Source organism: Triturus cristatus, chromosome 4_2 (assembly GCF_964204655.1).
Source record: "Triturus cristatus chromosome 4_2, aTriCri1.1, whole genome shotgun sequence".
In the NCBI taxonomy this organism is placed as follows: Eukaryota; Metazoa; Chordata; class Amphibia; order Caudata; family Salamandridae; genus Triturus; species Triturus cristatus.
The window spans coordinates 921754123-921770336 of NC_140586.1; the positions used below are offsets into that span (position 1 = coordinate 921754123).

Below are 16214 nucleotides of genomic sequence, written 5' to 3' on the forward strand. Positions count from 1 at the left end.
AAAAGGTTTGAATTGATCTCGGATTACATATCTGGAATTTTAGTATTACACACAGTATGGCACTGCACAAACTTGAGTCCAAATCCCACCTCTGCTATCAATGTAAGACATTGGGTTACTGGTTGAGGGAGACAAAGTCACAAGTTCAGGTCGACCATAATGGAGCATGGGCCGGCTACAGGGACCCAAGTAGGGCCTCTGAATAAGAGTACCTTAAACCATGGTTGCGAAGAGTTGCAGAGTCCCACGTTGAGGATGCGTTGTGCGGTCGAGGCGATGTGTGGCCCATGTCGAAGATGTGTCACGCAGCATTGGTTATGAGGAGCTGAAAATCTTTGATGCAAGGTCCTCTATCATCGCCAAGAGACTGGCGATACAAGGTCCCGCATCAGACATGCGTTATGCACCGGCTTGTTCCGAAGAAGCTGTGTGGCTTGTGATGCCGAGTCCTGCATTGCGGTCAAGGCTGCTGTTGTCAAGAGGCTTGTGATTTGAGTGTCTGCTTCGGGGATGTGCAGCGGAGGTTCTAATGATACTGTGAGGGCAATGCAGAGTCCTTGCACTGGGAAAGTCCATGCAGTAGAAGCGGTGTGATCGGTTCTGCTCAGGGTTGCACTGCGCAGCAGAGGAGATTTGTTGGTTCTGCTAGGTAAGAAGGGCTAGAAGATCACCTTCAGGCTCACTTCCAAGGGTCCAGGACTAGAGTGGCACCACTTGGCAGTGTAGGACTTGCAGATGGCAGAGTCCAGGTGCTGGGTTCAAGGTTGCGGGAAGCCTGCTATGTCCCTGAGGTTTCTGATCAGGAGGCTAACTAGCCCTGGGGGTCACTCTGTGGTCTAGGGTTTAGAGATGCAGGCCCAGTCCTTCTCACCCAGGCAAGAGGACAGTAGGGCAGCATGGCAGGGCAGCAGACCTTCAGAGCAGCAGTCCAGGAGAGTGGCAGTCCTTTCAGCAGCACAGCAGCCCTTCTTCCTAAAATGGTCGACAGGTCTAGAAGAGTACTGAAGAGTTGGTGCCTGAGATGCAATATTTATAACTGGTGGCCACTTTGAAGTGGGAGAAGCTTCCAGAGGATTCCACCCCCCAGAGTTGCTTGGAATTTCCTGCCTCCCTGCCTTGGCCCCAGAATGTCTGGGGTCACAATAGACTAGTGTCAAATCGCTTTGTGAGAGTGCTCAGGCAGGGCCTTTGTGATGTGCAAGTGTGGTAGGTGACAGCTCCTCCCCTTGTTAACTCTGAGTGGCTCCTTCTGCCAACTCCTAGCTTCCTTTTGACTCACTGTCTTGGAATAAGGCACGTAGATCAACTGCTAATTACACCTAGTCATGTGACCCACGATTTAGGCAGAAGACACCAAATGGTGGGGTCAAGAAAATGCCAACTTTCTAAAAGTCATGAATAATTCATCTTAAAAATGTGATAAAATGATGCGAGTCAGCCAAGAATAATAAAACATATGGTCATATCAAGTGTCATGTGTGATCATGCTGAGTGATGGGAAAATGCTATCAGTATTGGCGTGAGTGGAGTTGTTTGACTGTTATTAGGCATGTGACTTACTGATTATGGGCCAAACCCTTTCTAGTTGAAGAAAACTTTCTAAAAGTGCCATTTTCAGAATTGTGGTTAAAAATCTGAATTTACTATTTAAAAGGGCTTTTAATTACAATTATTTACACACCAAACTCGACCTGTCCACCTGCTTACAATTGGAAGTTGCAGCGTACTAAATATAATAAAGTAACTCCAATGTCATCCTCTGGGAGAGATAGGTCTTGCAGTAGTGAAAAAGTTATTTAGGGTTTCTTCACTACAAGAACATGTAAAACTTAAAAGTACATGTCCTACTTTTTAAATACACTACACCCTGCCATCTTGGCTTTTGGGGCCTACCCTATTGGTGAATTAAATGTATTAAAAAGCAATGTTTGGGACTGGCAAAACGTTTATTTTGCTAGGTCAAAATAGTAGTTTAAAAACTGCATACACCAGCTGTAATGGCAGGCCTGAGACATGTTTAGAAGGGCTACTTTATTAATGCTGCAGGCCCACCAGTAGTATTTAATGTACAGGCCCTGGGTACATGTGGTATCACTCTACTAAGGACTTACAAGTAAATTAATGTGCCAATTCGGTCTAAGCCAATTCCACCATGTTTTAGGGAGTGGGCACAAGCACTTTAGCGCTGGTTAGCAGTGGTAAGGTGCGCAGAGTCCCCCTGGCCAGTAAAAATATGAGGGATGAAGGCAAAACGTTTGGGGGAAGAGTGTGTGTTTTATATGGCCTGTATGGGTCATGATGAAGGTGTCTGCATGAGGACCAGAGTTGCGATCTCAGCCTATTTTTGTAGCTGCATCAATGCATTTGCCTGGGTCGGAAAGACTGTGAGACTGTGTGGTTCTGAATGAGAGCATCTCTCATGCAATATTTTAAGCAGTCTGTCATGCAAGGGGATGTGCCAGCGGTCATGCAAGTGCTGATGCCTGCAGTCGTACAAGATGTCAAGCACGGTGGCGGTTATCCCCTATCAATATGCATGTGCTCCGATGCTGTGGTGCTGGTTACCTTGGCAAGTCCCATGTGCATGACACACTATTAAATCTGCACCAATATTCTTTCTGCAGGTGTACAACTCAGCCTGACCACTACACGTGCTGCGCCAACAACACCCACATCCAGAGCAATTACAGCACCAGCAACCACGACAGTATCTAAAACTGTTGCAGAAACATCAACCAACCAAACATCTAAAGCTACTACAGAAACATCAGCCACTGTTACATCTCAAGCTACCACAGAAACATCAACCACCGTAACATCTCAAGCTACCACAGAAACATCAGCCACCGTAACATCTCAAGCTACCACAGAAACATCAACCACCGTAACATCTAAAGCTACCACAGAAACATCAACCACTGTAATATCTCAAGCTACCACAGAAACATCTGGACCAAGTATAGCACCTGTACCCAGTGCAGTGTCTGGACCCACTTCAGCTTCTGGATTTAGTGCAATGTCAGGAACAAATGCAGTATTTAAAACAAGTGCAACATCTGGAATAAGTGCAGTATCTGGAATAAGTGCAGTATCTGGAATTATTGCAGAGACTACAGCAAGAGTATCAACTGGAACTAGTACCTTTTCCTCACCAAGTACAACAGCTACAACTAGTGCTTCCTCTGAAATAAGTGCAGTGTCTGGAAAAAGTGCAGTTTATGTAGTAACTTTAGTATCTGGAATAGGTGCAGTCTCCACAAGTGCAGCCTATGGACCGTCTGCAGCCCCTGTACCAACTACAGAACCTAAACCCACATCAGCTTCTGGATCAAGTGCAGGATCTGGAAAAAAATCTGAATCTAAAAGTGCAACACCTGGAATAAGTGCAGTGTCTCCAACAAGTGTAGCATCTGGAATTACTGCAGCAGCTACATCAAGAGTGTCAACTGAAAAAAGTACCACCTCCTCACTAAGTACAGCAGATACAACCAGTGCTGCTTCTGCACTATCGATGACAAGCGTGTCTTCTGAAATAAGTGCAGCACCTAGAACAGGTTCAGTCTTTACAAAAAGTGCATTATCTGCTGCGACTGTAGCCTCTGAAGTAATGTTATCTATCGCCAGTTCAGCATCTGATACAAGTGCAGCACCTACAACGAGTGCAGCATCTGATACAACTGCAGCACCTACAACCAGTGCAGCACTTGGAAAAAGTTCAGCACCTACAACTACTGCACTGTCTGGAACACACACACCAACTGCAACCAGCACAGCTTCCAATACAAGTACAGACTCTATTAAAAGTGCAGCAGCAGGAAAAGGTGCAACATCTGAAACAAATGCAGCACCTACAACCAATACAGCACTTGCAAAAAGTGCAGCACCTACAACTAGAGAATTGTCTGGAACAAGTGAACCGGCTGCAATCAGTGCAGCTTCTAGTACAAGTACAATCTCTACCAAAAGCGCAGCATCAGGAAACCGTGTGACATCTGAAACAAGTGTAGCACCTACAACCAGTGCAGCACTTGGAAAAATTGCAGCGCCTACAACTAGTGCACTGTCTGGAACAAATGCACCAACTGCAACCAGCACAGCTTCCATTACAAGTACAGTCCCTACAAAAAGTACAGCAATAGGAGAAGACGTAGCATCTGAAACAAGTGTAGCACCAACAACCAGTGCAGCACTTGGAAAAAGTGCAGCGCCTACAACCAGTGCACTGTCTGGAACAAATGTACCAACTGCAACCAGTACAGCTTCTGTTACAAGTACAGTCCCTACAAAAAGTACAGCAATAGGAGAAGACGTAGCATCTGAAACAAGTGCGGCACCTACAATCAGTTCAATACTTGGAAAAAGTGCAGTGCCTACAACTAGTGCTCTGTCTGGAAAAAATGCATTAACTGCAACCAGTACTGCTTCCATTACAAGTACAGCCTCTACAAAAAACACAACGCCAGGAAAAGGTGCAACATCTGAAGCAAGTGCTTCACCTACAACAAGTGCGGCACCTACAATCAGTTCAATACTTGGAAAAAGTGCAGCGCCTACAACTAGTGCACTGTCTGGAACAAATGCACCAACTGCAACCAGCACAGCTTCCATTAGAAGTACAGTCTCTACAAATAGTACAGCACTAAGAGAAGGTGCAGCATCTGAAACAAGCACAGGACCTACAACCAGTGCACCACTTGGAAAAAGTGCAGTGCCTACAACGAGTGCACTATCCGGAACTAATGCACCAACTGCAACGAGTACAGCTTCCATTAGAAGTACAGTCTCTACAAAAAACGCAGCACTGGGAAAAGGAGCAACATCTGGAACAAGTGCAGCACCTAAAACCAGTGCCGCACTTGGAAAGAGTGCAGCGCCTGCACCTAGTGCACTGTCTGGTGCAAATGCACCAACTGCAACGAGTACAGCTTCCATTACAAGTAAAGTCTCTACAAATAGTACAGCACTAAGAGAAGGTGCAGCATCTGAAACAAGCACAGGACCTACAACCAGTGCACCACTTGGAAAAAGTGCAGCGCCTACAACTACTGCACTGTCTGGAACAAATGCACCAACTGCAACCAGCACAGTTTCCATTACAAGTACAGTCTCTACAAAAAGTACAGCACCAGGACACGGTGCAGCATCTGAAACAAGAGCAGCATCTACAACCAGTGCAGCACTTGGAAAAAGTGCAGCACCTACCACTACTGCACTGTCTGGAACACACACACCAACTGCAACCAGCACAGTTTCCATTACAAGTACAGTCTCTACAAAAAGTGCAGCACCAGGAAACGGTGCAGCATCTGAAACAAGAGCAGCATCTACAACCAGTGCACCACTTGGAAAAAGTGCAGCACCTACAACTACTGCACTGTCTGGAACACACACACCAACTGCAACCAGCACAGTTTCCATTACAAGTACAGTCTCTACAAAAAGTGCAACACCAGGAAACAGTGTGGCATCCAAAACAAGTGCAGCATCTACAACCAGTGCAGCACTTGGAAAAAGTGCAGCACCTACAACTACTGCACTGTCTGGAACACACACACCAACTGCAACCAGCACAGCTTCCAATACAAGTACAGTCTCTACAAAAAGTGCAGCACCAGGAAACGGTGCAGCATCTGAAACAAGAGCAGCATCTACAACCAGTGCACCACTTGGAAAAAGTGCAGCACCTACAACTACTGCACTGTCTGGAACACACACACCAACTGCAACCAGCACAGTTTCCATTACAAGTACAGTCTCTACGAAAAGTGCAACACCAGGAAACAGTGTGGCATCCGAAACAAGTGCAGCATCTACAACCAGTGCAGCACTTGGAAAAAGTGCAGCACCTACAACTACTGCACTGTCTGGAACACACACACCAACTGCAACCAGCACAGTTTCCGTTACAAGTACAGCCTCTACAAAAAGTGCAGCAATAGCAGAAGGTGCAGCATCTGAAACAAGCGCAGCACCTATGATCACTTTGACATCTGGAACTGGTGCAGCACCAGGAAGGAGTGTAGAGTCTAAAACCAGTGCAGCATCTGGGAGGAGTGTGATCCCTACAAGCAGTTCAGGGACCACAGCCAAGGGCTCTGCTGCACCCCCTCTCTCATCAAACACCCCAAGTCCCTCCGGACCTCTATCTGCAGTGTCCAGAACCAGCTCATCCTCGTCACCTGGATCAGCGACACCACAGCCCACTGCGGTGACCCCTGGCTCCACGTCATCCACACCTCCAGCCGCCACAGGTATGACCACAGCAGACCTGTACTCCATGTCTGGGGAGGCTCAGCCAGCAGAAGAGGTAGAAGCAAATCCAGCAAACGTGCAGAAAAGAGAGCCTGGTAGACAGAAGGTGCAGAATAAGGAAAACAAAAGCAGCAAATGTGCCAGGAGGGGTCAAGATAGGGCTGAGGCGGTAGGAAGACAGACCGGTGGGGCAGAATGGTGGGTAAGTAAAGAGAATGTTGCAGACCAAACAAGGTCGCTTGGACAGTTACATGGGTAGGCATGACTGATTGGTAGAACGCTCAAAATGTGATTTAGTAATTAATTAAATTCCAACTATTTTTTGTAAAATATTGAGCTGCTATTGTTACCTGTCCTAACGTTTTATCAATATGCACCAAGATTGTCACATTCCCTAGTGTCTGTTATACTTTGTAAAGTTTTGGGAGGCTTGTCAGGTTCAAAGTTATAATGTGAATCTTAACTTTTTACAAACAAATACCAGAACAACACAGTTTAGTTTTTGTTGTAAAGTTGACATTGGTTGGTAACATATGATTGAGAATATTTAAACAATATAAAAACCACTTCCATCCTATTTCAAAGATCTATAAGTTGCTTTCTTTCCTGTACTAACAATAGTGTATTTAAAAAGTCATATTTAGTTGTCATTGGATAATTACTTTTTAACTTCTTAATGTAATGCCAGTATCAGGTTTCCTTCAAGCATTATGCATTTTCCTGTTTTATTCAATGGCTGTATAAATACATTAATAGGTTTTTATTTGGCATACTAGTTCACACAAATGAATAACGTTTCACATATTTGCATCTTATAATAACAGTGAGTTTAAGTGATTTTAAGCCTATTGCCCTGGTCCTTCAATTCCCAAGTCAGCCTCTGAGAGACAATCAAAGTTAACCTCTTAGTGATGCAACCTAATCTCCCCACCTTGTGTACTGCATATTTTCCGGTGGGGTTGGGCCCACCAGGCACTCAGGGCTGTGCTTCCGTCTCATGGAAGCAGGGGGTGAGCAGCTGCAGAGAGTTCTGCTTTTAAACCTCACAGGTTTTGGGCCAGTGATGCTGAGCCCACAGAGGGCCAAGAGTAGTATGAGGGGGTCTTAGACAGTTGAAGACTACAGCGCCTTCACCAAAACATCACTGTCCTATGACCTCTTGCCTGTACTTGTTTTCTGATGCAGCCGCCAGTGACACTGGAGCAGGAACAGGAGCAGCCATTTGGCCCAATATTCCTCCGTATGCCATTGCCCTGATTGTCATCTTTGGTTTGCTGATCGTTGTAACTGTTGCAGTCATCATTGTGGTAAGTCATTATAGTCTCATTGTGTAAAAGGCCTAATGTAGTAGGAACCAAACCCCATGCATTTTAAATGAAGAGAAAAGTCATGGTAGCCATTCTAGATTTATATGAAACAAGCTGCAGTCTCAGAAGACTGTTTCAAGTATAGTGCTTTCACAAGGGTGCCAGAGAGACCTGTGTGAGAGACAGTCTAAAGAGCAGGAGGATCTTCCAGCCAGTGCTTGATGACATCGTGTTATGTATTCTATAATGTTCCTTTGTTCGATGACATCTTGTTGGGTTTAATAGTCTATATTGTTCCCCTGATTACATCTTGTTGGATTTTATAGTCTATATTGTTCCTTTGTTCAATGACATCTTGTTGGGTTTTATAGTCTATAATGTTCCTCTGATAACATCTTGTTGGGTTTTATAGTCTATATTGTTCCTTTGTTCAATGACATCTTGGTTGGTTTTATAGTCTATAATGTTCCTCTGATAACATCTTGTTGGGTTTTATAGTCTATATTGTTCCTTTGTTCAATGACATCTTGGTTGGTTTTATAGTCTATAATGTTCCTCTGATGACATCTTGTTGGGTTTTATAGTCTATAATGTTCCTTTGATGACATCTTGTTGGGCTTTATAGTCTATATTGTTCCTTTGTTCAATGACATCTTGTTGAGTTTTATAGTCTATAATGTTTCTCTAATGGCATCTTGTTGGGTTTTATAGCCTATATTGTTCCTTTGTGCAATGACATCTTGGTTGGTTTTATAGTCTAGAATGTTCCCCTGATGACATCTTGTTGGATTTTATAGTCTATATTGTTCCTTTGTTCAATGACATCTTGTTGGGTTTTATAGTCTGTAATGTTCGCCTGATGACATCTTGTTGGGTTTTATAGTCTATATTGTCTCTTTGTTCAATGACATCTTGGTTGGTTTTATAGTCTAGAATGTTCCCCTGATGAGATCTTGTTGGATTTTATAGTCTATATTGTTCCTTTGTTCAATGACATCTTGTTGGATTTTATAGTCTAGAATGTTCCTCTGTTTGATGACATTTTGGTTGGTTTTATAGTCTATAATGTTTCTCTGATGACATCTTTTAGTGTATAATGGTCCTGTGTTTGAAGACATCTTGTTGGGTTTTCTGGTCTATAGTGTTTCTCCATCTGATGACATCTTGTAGGGTTATATAGTCTAGAACATACCTTTGTTCAATCACTTCTTGTTGGGTTTTATAGTTTAGAATGTTCATTTGTTCGATGACATCTTGTATGGTTTTATAGTCTAGAATGTTCCTTTGTTCGATGACATCTTGGTCTATAATGTTCCTCTGATGACATCTTGTTGGGTTTTATAGTCTATAATGTTCCTCTGATGACATCTTGTTGGGTTTTATAGTCTATAATGTTCCTTTGTTCAATGACATCTTGTTGGATTTTATAGTCTATAATGTTCCTCTGATGACATCTTGTTGGGTTTTATAGTCTATATTGTTCCTTTGTTCAATGACATCTTGGTTGGTTTTATAGTCTAGAATGTTCCCCTGATGACATCTTGTTGGATTTTATAGTCTATATTGTTCCTTTGTTCAATGATATCTTGTTGGATTTTATAGTTTAGAATGTTCCTCTGTTTGATGACATATTGGTTGGTTTAATAGTCTATAATGTTTCTCTGATGACATCTTTTAGTGTATAATGGTCCTGTGTTTGATGACATCTTGTTGGGTTTTCTGGTCTATAGTGTTTCTCCATCTGATGACATCTTGTAGGGTTATATAGTCTAGAACATACCTTTGTTCAATCACTTCTTGTTGGGTTTTATAGTTTAGAATGTTCATTTGTTCGATGACATCTTGTATCGTTTTATAGTCTAGAATGTTCCTTTGTTCAATGACATCTTGGTTGGTTTTATAGTCTATAATGGTCCCCTGATGACATCTTGTTGGGTTTTATAGTCTATATTGTTCCTTTGTTCAATGACATCTTGGTTGGTTTTATAGTCTAAAATGTTCCCCTGATGACATCTTGGTGGATTTTATAGTCTATATTGTTCCTTTGTTCAATGACATCTTGTTGGATTTTATAGTCTAGAATGTTCCTCTGTTTGATGACATCTTGGTTGGTTTTATAGTCTATAATGTTTCTCTGATGACATCTTTTAGTGTATAATGGTCCTGTGTTTGATGACATCTTGTTGGGTTTTCTGGTCTAAAGTGTTTCTCCATCTGATGACATCTTGTAGGGTTATATAGTCTAGAACATACCTTTGTTCAATCACTTCTTGTTGGGTTTTGTAGTTTAGAATGTTCATTTGTTCGATGACATCTTGTATGGTTTTATAGTCTAGAATGTTCCTTTGTTCGATGACATCTTGGTCTATAATGTTCCTCTGATGACATCTTGTTGGGTTTTATAGTCTATAATGTTCCTCTGATGACATCTTGTTGGGTTTTATAGTCTATATTGTTCCTTTGTTCAATGACTTCTTGGTTGGTTTTATAGTCTAGAATGTTCCCCTGATGAGGTCTTGTTGGATTTTATAGTCTATATTTTTCCTTTGTTCAATGACATCTTGTTGGATTTTATAGTCTAGAATGTTCCTCTGTTTGATGACATCTTGGTTGGTTTTATAGTCTATAATGTTTCTCTGATGACATCTTTTAGTGTATAATGGTCCTGTGTTTGATGACATCTTGTTGGGTTTTCTGGTCTATAGTGTATCTCCATCTGATGACATCTTTAGGGTTATATAGTCTAGAACATACCTTTGTTCAATCACTTCTTGTTGGGTTTTATAGTTTAGAATGTTCATTTGTTCGATGACATCTTGTATGGTTTTATAGTCTAGAATGTTCCTTTGTTCGATGACATCTTGGTCTATAATGTTCCTCTGATGACATCTTGTTGGGTTTTACAATCTATAATGTTCCTCTGATGACATCTTGTTGGCTTTTATAGTCTATATTGTTCCTTTGTTCAATGACATCTTGTTGGCTTTTATAGTCTATATTGTTCCTTTGTTCAATGACATCTTGTTGGCTTTTATAGTCTATATTGTTCCTTTGTTCAATGACATCTTGTTGGATTTTATAGTCTAGAATGTTCCTCTGTTTAATGACATCTTGGTTGGTTTTATAGTCTATAATGTTTCTCTGATGACATCTTGTTGGGTTTTATAGTCTATGATGTTCCTCGATCTGATGACATCTTGTTTGGTTTTATAATCTAGAATGTTCCTTTGTTCGATGACATCTTGTTGGGTTTTATAGTCTATAATGTTACTCTGATGACATCGTGTTGGGTTTTATAGTCTATAATGTTCCTCTGGTGACATCTTGTTGGGTTTTATAGTCTATATTGTTCCTTTGTTCAATGACATCTTGTTGGCTTTTATAATCTATATTGTTCCTTTGTTCAATGACATCTTGTTGGATTTTATAGTCTAGAATGTTCCTCTGTTTAATGACATCTTGGTTGGTTTTATAGTCTATAATGTTTCTCTGATGACATCTTGTTGGGTTTTATAGTCTATGATGTTCCTCGATCTGATGACATCTTGTATGGTTTTATAATCTAGAATGTTCCTTTGTTCGATGACATCTTGTTGGGTTTTATAGTCTATAATGTTACTCTGATGACATCTTGTTGGATTTTATAGTCTATATTGTTCCTTTGTTCAATGACATCTTGTTGGGTTTTATAGTCTATAATGTTCCTCTGTCTAATGATACCATGTTGTTGGCCACTACAGACTGGAAAAGCAGTGCGTAAACTTCTAGTTTGGCATTGCCATTAAAAGCAGTGGCAAAGCCACCCCTCCCTTAACCTTATATGTAAGACTCCCCTAATGAAGGCCTATGAAGCCTAATAGTGGGGAGCTATACACTGTTAAATATGACATTCATTTTTAATGTGTCCTAAGAGCAACACTTCAAAATTTTTGTTTTGCTGGGGAAAAGTTAGTTGCCCCATTGGTTAACACAGGGTACCGGCTGGCATCCAAGCCTGGCTAACTTCTGAATCGGACTACCTAACTGGGTACTGTAAGGTATCAATTTAATCGCGGCATTACATCTAACTTGATGCCCAAATTGAGATTTATGTCACTTTTAAAGTTAAGCAACTTTTAGAAAGTTGCCACTCTGTGCCCAGCTAGTCCAGGAGCCTCACAAAGGCCTTAGCACACAGACAACGTTCTGCCCGTCTGGGGAGATGTGTGGGAACAAAGGCGGTAGAGGCACAGTGAGGTGTTACCTCCTCGCCCAGGAGACCACTCAGGGTGTTAGCCTAAAATGTGTCCTTTCAACAGGGAAACTGCTTTTGAAGGGCCGTCTGCAACAACACTCCAGAGCAGGATGCCTTTTGTTCCTGAAGACTAGTTGGAGACAAGGCCAGGGAGGGAAAACCGATTCCCAAATCGGGTTTCCAGTGGGCAGGGAGAACTGAGGAAGGGTTCCTGACATTTTGAGGGTGGCTAGAATAGTGCACTCTGGGATAGCCAGATTCCACACATTGCAGGAAACACATCTCTAGGCGGGAGGAGACCCAGTAGTCTATAGCCTAGTGACCATGTGGTCCCCTCAGGGCACTTTCCTGGGATAAATATTTCACCCTTAGCACCCTGCTTGTCAGAAAACATTAGACTTGAAGAAAGGACCGAAGAAGGACTGCCCTTCTTTCCTTGAAACTGCATGGAGAGAGGCTGCACAGTCGGAAAGACTGAACCTGCTGCACTTTGGGCTAGTAAAGTTTGGACTGTGCCTGTGGCTCCTGGACTGGGGAAAAGTTGTTTCCTGGATTCACCTCACATCAGTGACTCCAAGGAACAGCTGTCTGATCTGCAGGAGCCAGCTCCAGGGACACAAGAGCTAAAAGAGCTGAAACCGACAGGCTGGTAGCCACGGCAGAGGTTTTGCAGCTACCAGTTGTCAGGAGCACAAAACTGCGAGACCCAAAAGTTGCAATCATGTCTGCAAGAACTGGGAGTGCTATCAGAGCCCCCACCTAAGTATTTTTACCCAATCGCAGTGCAATGAGACCAGTAGCCCGGCATTGGCTGGCCTGCTACTATAACATAGAGGACTTCGAGGGACTTCAATAGCAGTAGCCAGAATTGCCCTTCATCACCCATAGAACAAGAGACAACAACAAAGGCACCCCAATCAACCGCACCTTAACAGTAACATCCTTTTTTCATCTTTTAGCCTGCATCCCCAGCATCAGGACCACTCCCTTGTAGTATATAGCTGTCATCATGTAAAGCTTGGAATTTGCCCTAAAAATGCTTTGATGACCAGGTAACTGCTCAACGTATCCCCTCTGGCCCCCTAGACCTCCATCCTGTTGTATTTGGTCGATCAAGCCGGGCTGGAGTTGCCGAACTAACACTTTAAAAAATTTCAAAAGTTTACATACTTTTTGTTGATCAATACTTTTTTGCAGTTCCATTTAAAGGTATTTATAACTTCAAATCTCTGAAACCCTCTGGTGGATTTTGATCATCAAGTCTCTAACAATTCATAAACATATGCTCTGTTTTTATAAATTGTTGTTGAGTCTCTTTCTTGTTGTGTGATTTTCTTATTTCGTTGTTTGGTGTTAGATGGTTTACACTAAGTTTTGTCAAGCCTTGTTGCTTGAAGCCACAGCTACCCAGGGTTGAGTGTAAGGTTTACAAACGAGGTTGACGGGACCAAAGACAGATTTTGCAAGGGTATTACATGATAAAGCCCCACAACCCTAACATATAATCCACCCAAATCCTTGAATATTGTATTATTTTTGTATGCCATTATATTGTTATTGCGAAAAGTATTTTCCATTACTTATCAATAGGATTAAAGCAATGTATAATGAAGGTATCATTTTTTCAGGTTAGTGTATTCATTAAGGATTGGTGCATAGTGTTTTTAAAGTATATATTAATTAATTTGAGTTGAATAATTTGATGTTTTATGTATTAATTTACATATATAATACAGTATAAAATTATTTATAACATTTTACTTTTACGTTGTGAGGGTTTTGGGGGTTTGGTTAGGCAGTGTTTTTAAAATGCTTATCTATTAATTTTCATTGATTAGTTTGCTTGCTATTTATTTGTTTACTTCATAATAAAAATTACATTTTTTTAACAAATGTTCTTTCGGTTGTGCATTTTATTCGAGGATTTGGTGGAGAGGGTTAAGTAAAACTTATTTGAATTAGCAATAATTTCTTAATGTATTAATTATATGGACATTTTATTTAAAAAAAATTATTTGTATAATCAATCGTACTCAACCCCTTCGCTGCTAGGCCTCCCCCCTCCCCCCGTGCTAAGCCTTTTTTTGGCTATTTGGGGTAGTTCGCATTTAGGCCCCTGTTATTTTTTGACCACATAAGGTATCCACACTAAATTTGCGTCCTTTTCTTCCAACATCATGGGGATTTTAAAGGTACCCAGGGTTTGTTGATTCCCCTGGAAGGGATTAGCCAAAATACAGCTACATTTTAGTTTTTTTTTTAAAATAGGAAAAAAGGGATGAAGATGAATGCATATGGTATTTTCCCTGCAAAAGGTATCAACAAAGGGTTTGTCGTGCTGAAATCACCATATTCTCCACTTTTAGGGACTGACAGACTTTTATCAGAAAACCAACTTTTTTTTAACAGGTTTGGCATTTTACTGGGACATAGCCTATTTTTGCTATTTTGCGTGCTTTCAACCTCCTTCCAGTTAATTGTAAAAAATGGGTATGAAAGCAAGATGGATCCTAAACAGCTATACATTTCTGAAAAGTAGACAAAAGGGGTCATTTGTGCTGATCCTTCAATGTTTTCTTATAGAAACTAAGGAGTCTATTAGGATGGCGGTCGGAAAATCACTCAGACCTCCATGGTAGTGGGAAAAGACCGCCCGCATGGACCGCGGCATAACCACCGGTCCAATTAGTATGCTCCGCAGTTGAAATCTGACCGTGGCCTTTAACATTGCGGTGGTTGCTGCTGTCAGCAGCACTGCCGCAATGTCAAAAGGAGCATGACCTGCATATCCCTGCACTGCGTGGCACAGTGCCTGCCACCTGGTCAGGGACATGTAGGGGTGTACCATGGGTACCCCCAGTGCACCTGCAACCCCCCAACAAATTGGGGGCCCGCAATGGGCCCCCAGAGACATTCTCCGCATGCCTTTCCTTGGCGGTTCCACCGCAGCGGAAAGGCTGGCTACCGCCGGCATGATATTCAAGCCGGCGCAGCCTGGCCCTGCACCGGCCCCATTTTAGCGGTCCAGCTCCACCCACCAGGCATGTATGCGGACTGCTACCGGCAGAAAAGTGGTGGGCGGAATTTATCACCGCCACGGTCATCACCGCCATGCTAATGTGACCGGTGGTTTTCCGGGTTGCGATTGCGGACAGATGTCCGCCTCCGGCCCGGCGGTTGTCACCGCCGGCAGCCATCTGTCCGCCATCCTAATAGACCCACAACAGTTCAAAATAGGAAAAATTTAAACTGAGTTGAAAAAACCAGCCATTTGTGCCAACGTTTTCACCTGTAACTTCTTCTAAGTATGACAGATTTTTAAAAACGCTGGACCCTTCTGGTTGTGGGGATATATAGGACTTGTAGGTTCACCAAGAACCCAGAGCCAATAACTAAGCAGCGTTTCCCAATGTTTTTTATTGTGTACTGGGTATATAGGAATTCATTTGGGAAAATATAAATAGTAAAATATAGGTATGAAAGACACCTATGTATATCTGAAATGGGAAAAAAATATAGAGTTTAGAAACAGTATCGATTTGCACATCTCTGAAATTGTGGATACCCATACTAGCAAGAGAATTATACGACATTTTTCAAAGTGACTTCTTTTTTACACATTGTCTTACATTTGGGAGGCAGAAATGCATCGAAAATCAACAGGTAATAACAGTTGCTCTACAATGAATAATTTCCTAGCTATCGTAACGGAAAGTTTCAATTCTATTAAGGACTCGGAGGCGAGGATTATGCCTTCTTTCTTCACTTTATTTTAACAGCAGCGTGAAAGAACCAACAAAACTACGTTTCCCATGAACCAAAGGGAATAGTAGTCATTTGTAACAACCAATCAAAAAACAAGAAAGTGTCCAATCAGGATCTGCAATGCTCCACATCGTCCCTTGTCCGTGTCCTGTTCTCCTCTTTCGGAGCGCGAAGACAGCCCAATCGTCATCTTTAGGAATCTTGTTTGTGGGTATCAGAACCTGCAACAAACGAAGGAGAATTACCAGAGGAAAGTACAACCCTAGGAATTAGCATCTAGGAAATTTTTTTGGGGTTCAGCAAGATAAAACAGCAATACAACCACACAGAAGAGATCGCATCCCCCATAACCTCCCCAACTGGAGATCTCACACGAAAAACTTTACTTACGTCCATACGTGGGGGTTCTCTTCCAAGAGCATAGGGCGGGATAATCCTCACCTCTGAGTCCTTAATAGAATTGCAACTTTCCGTTACAATAGCTAGGAAATTTTTCATTCTATGTCAGGACTGGAGGCGAGGATTATGCTTGTTTAAAGCTTGCCCACAACCAGATGAGCCATATTCAGAATTGGCTTAAAGTAAAAACGCTTGAAGGTGGAGTCCGAGGACCAATCCACCGCGTTAAGGATATCCTCCAAGCGGGCACCCAAACC

At 42.1% G+C, this 16214-nt stretch overlaps 1 long non-coding RNA gene across 2 annotated transcripts in view; it reads right to left on the reverse strand.

Moving 5' to 3' along the window:
• Positions 1-15557: 15557 nt before the first annotated feature.
• Positions 15558-16214, reverse strand: part of LOC146835412 (uncharacterized) — a 36374-nt gene continuing 35717 nt past the window's right edge. For both annotated transcript variants that reach the window (XR_014960436.1, XR_014960437.1), the window contains one exon: positions 15558-15779. This is a non-coding gene — a long non-coding RNA (uncharacterized LOC146835412). The remainder of the gene's footprint in view (positions 15780-16214) is intronic.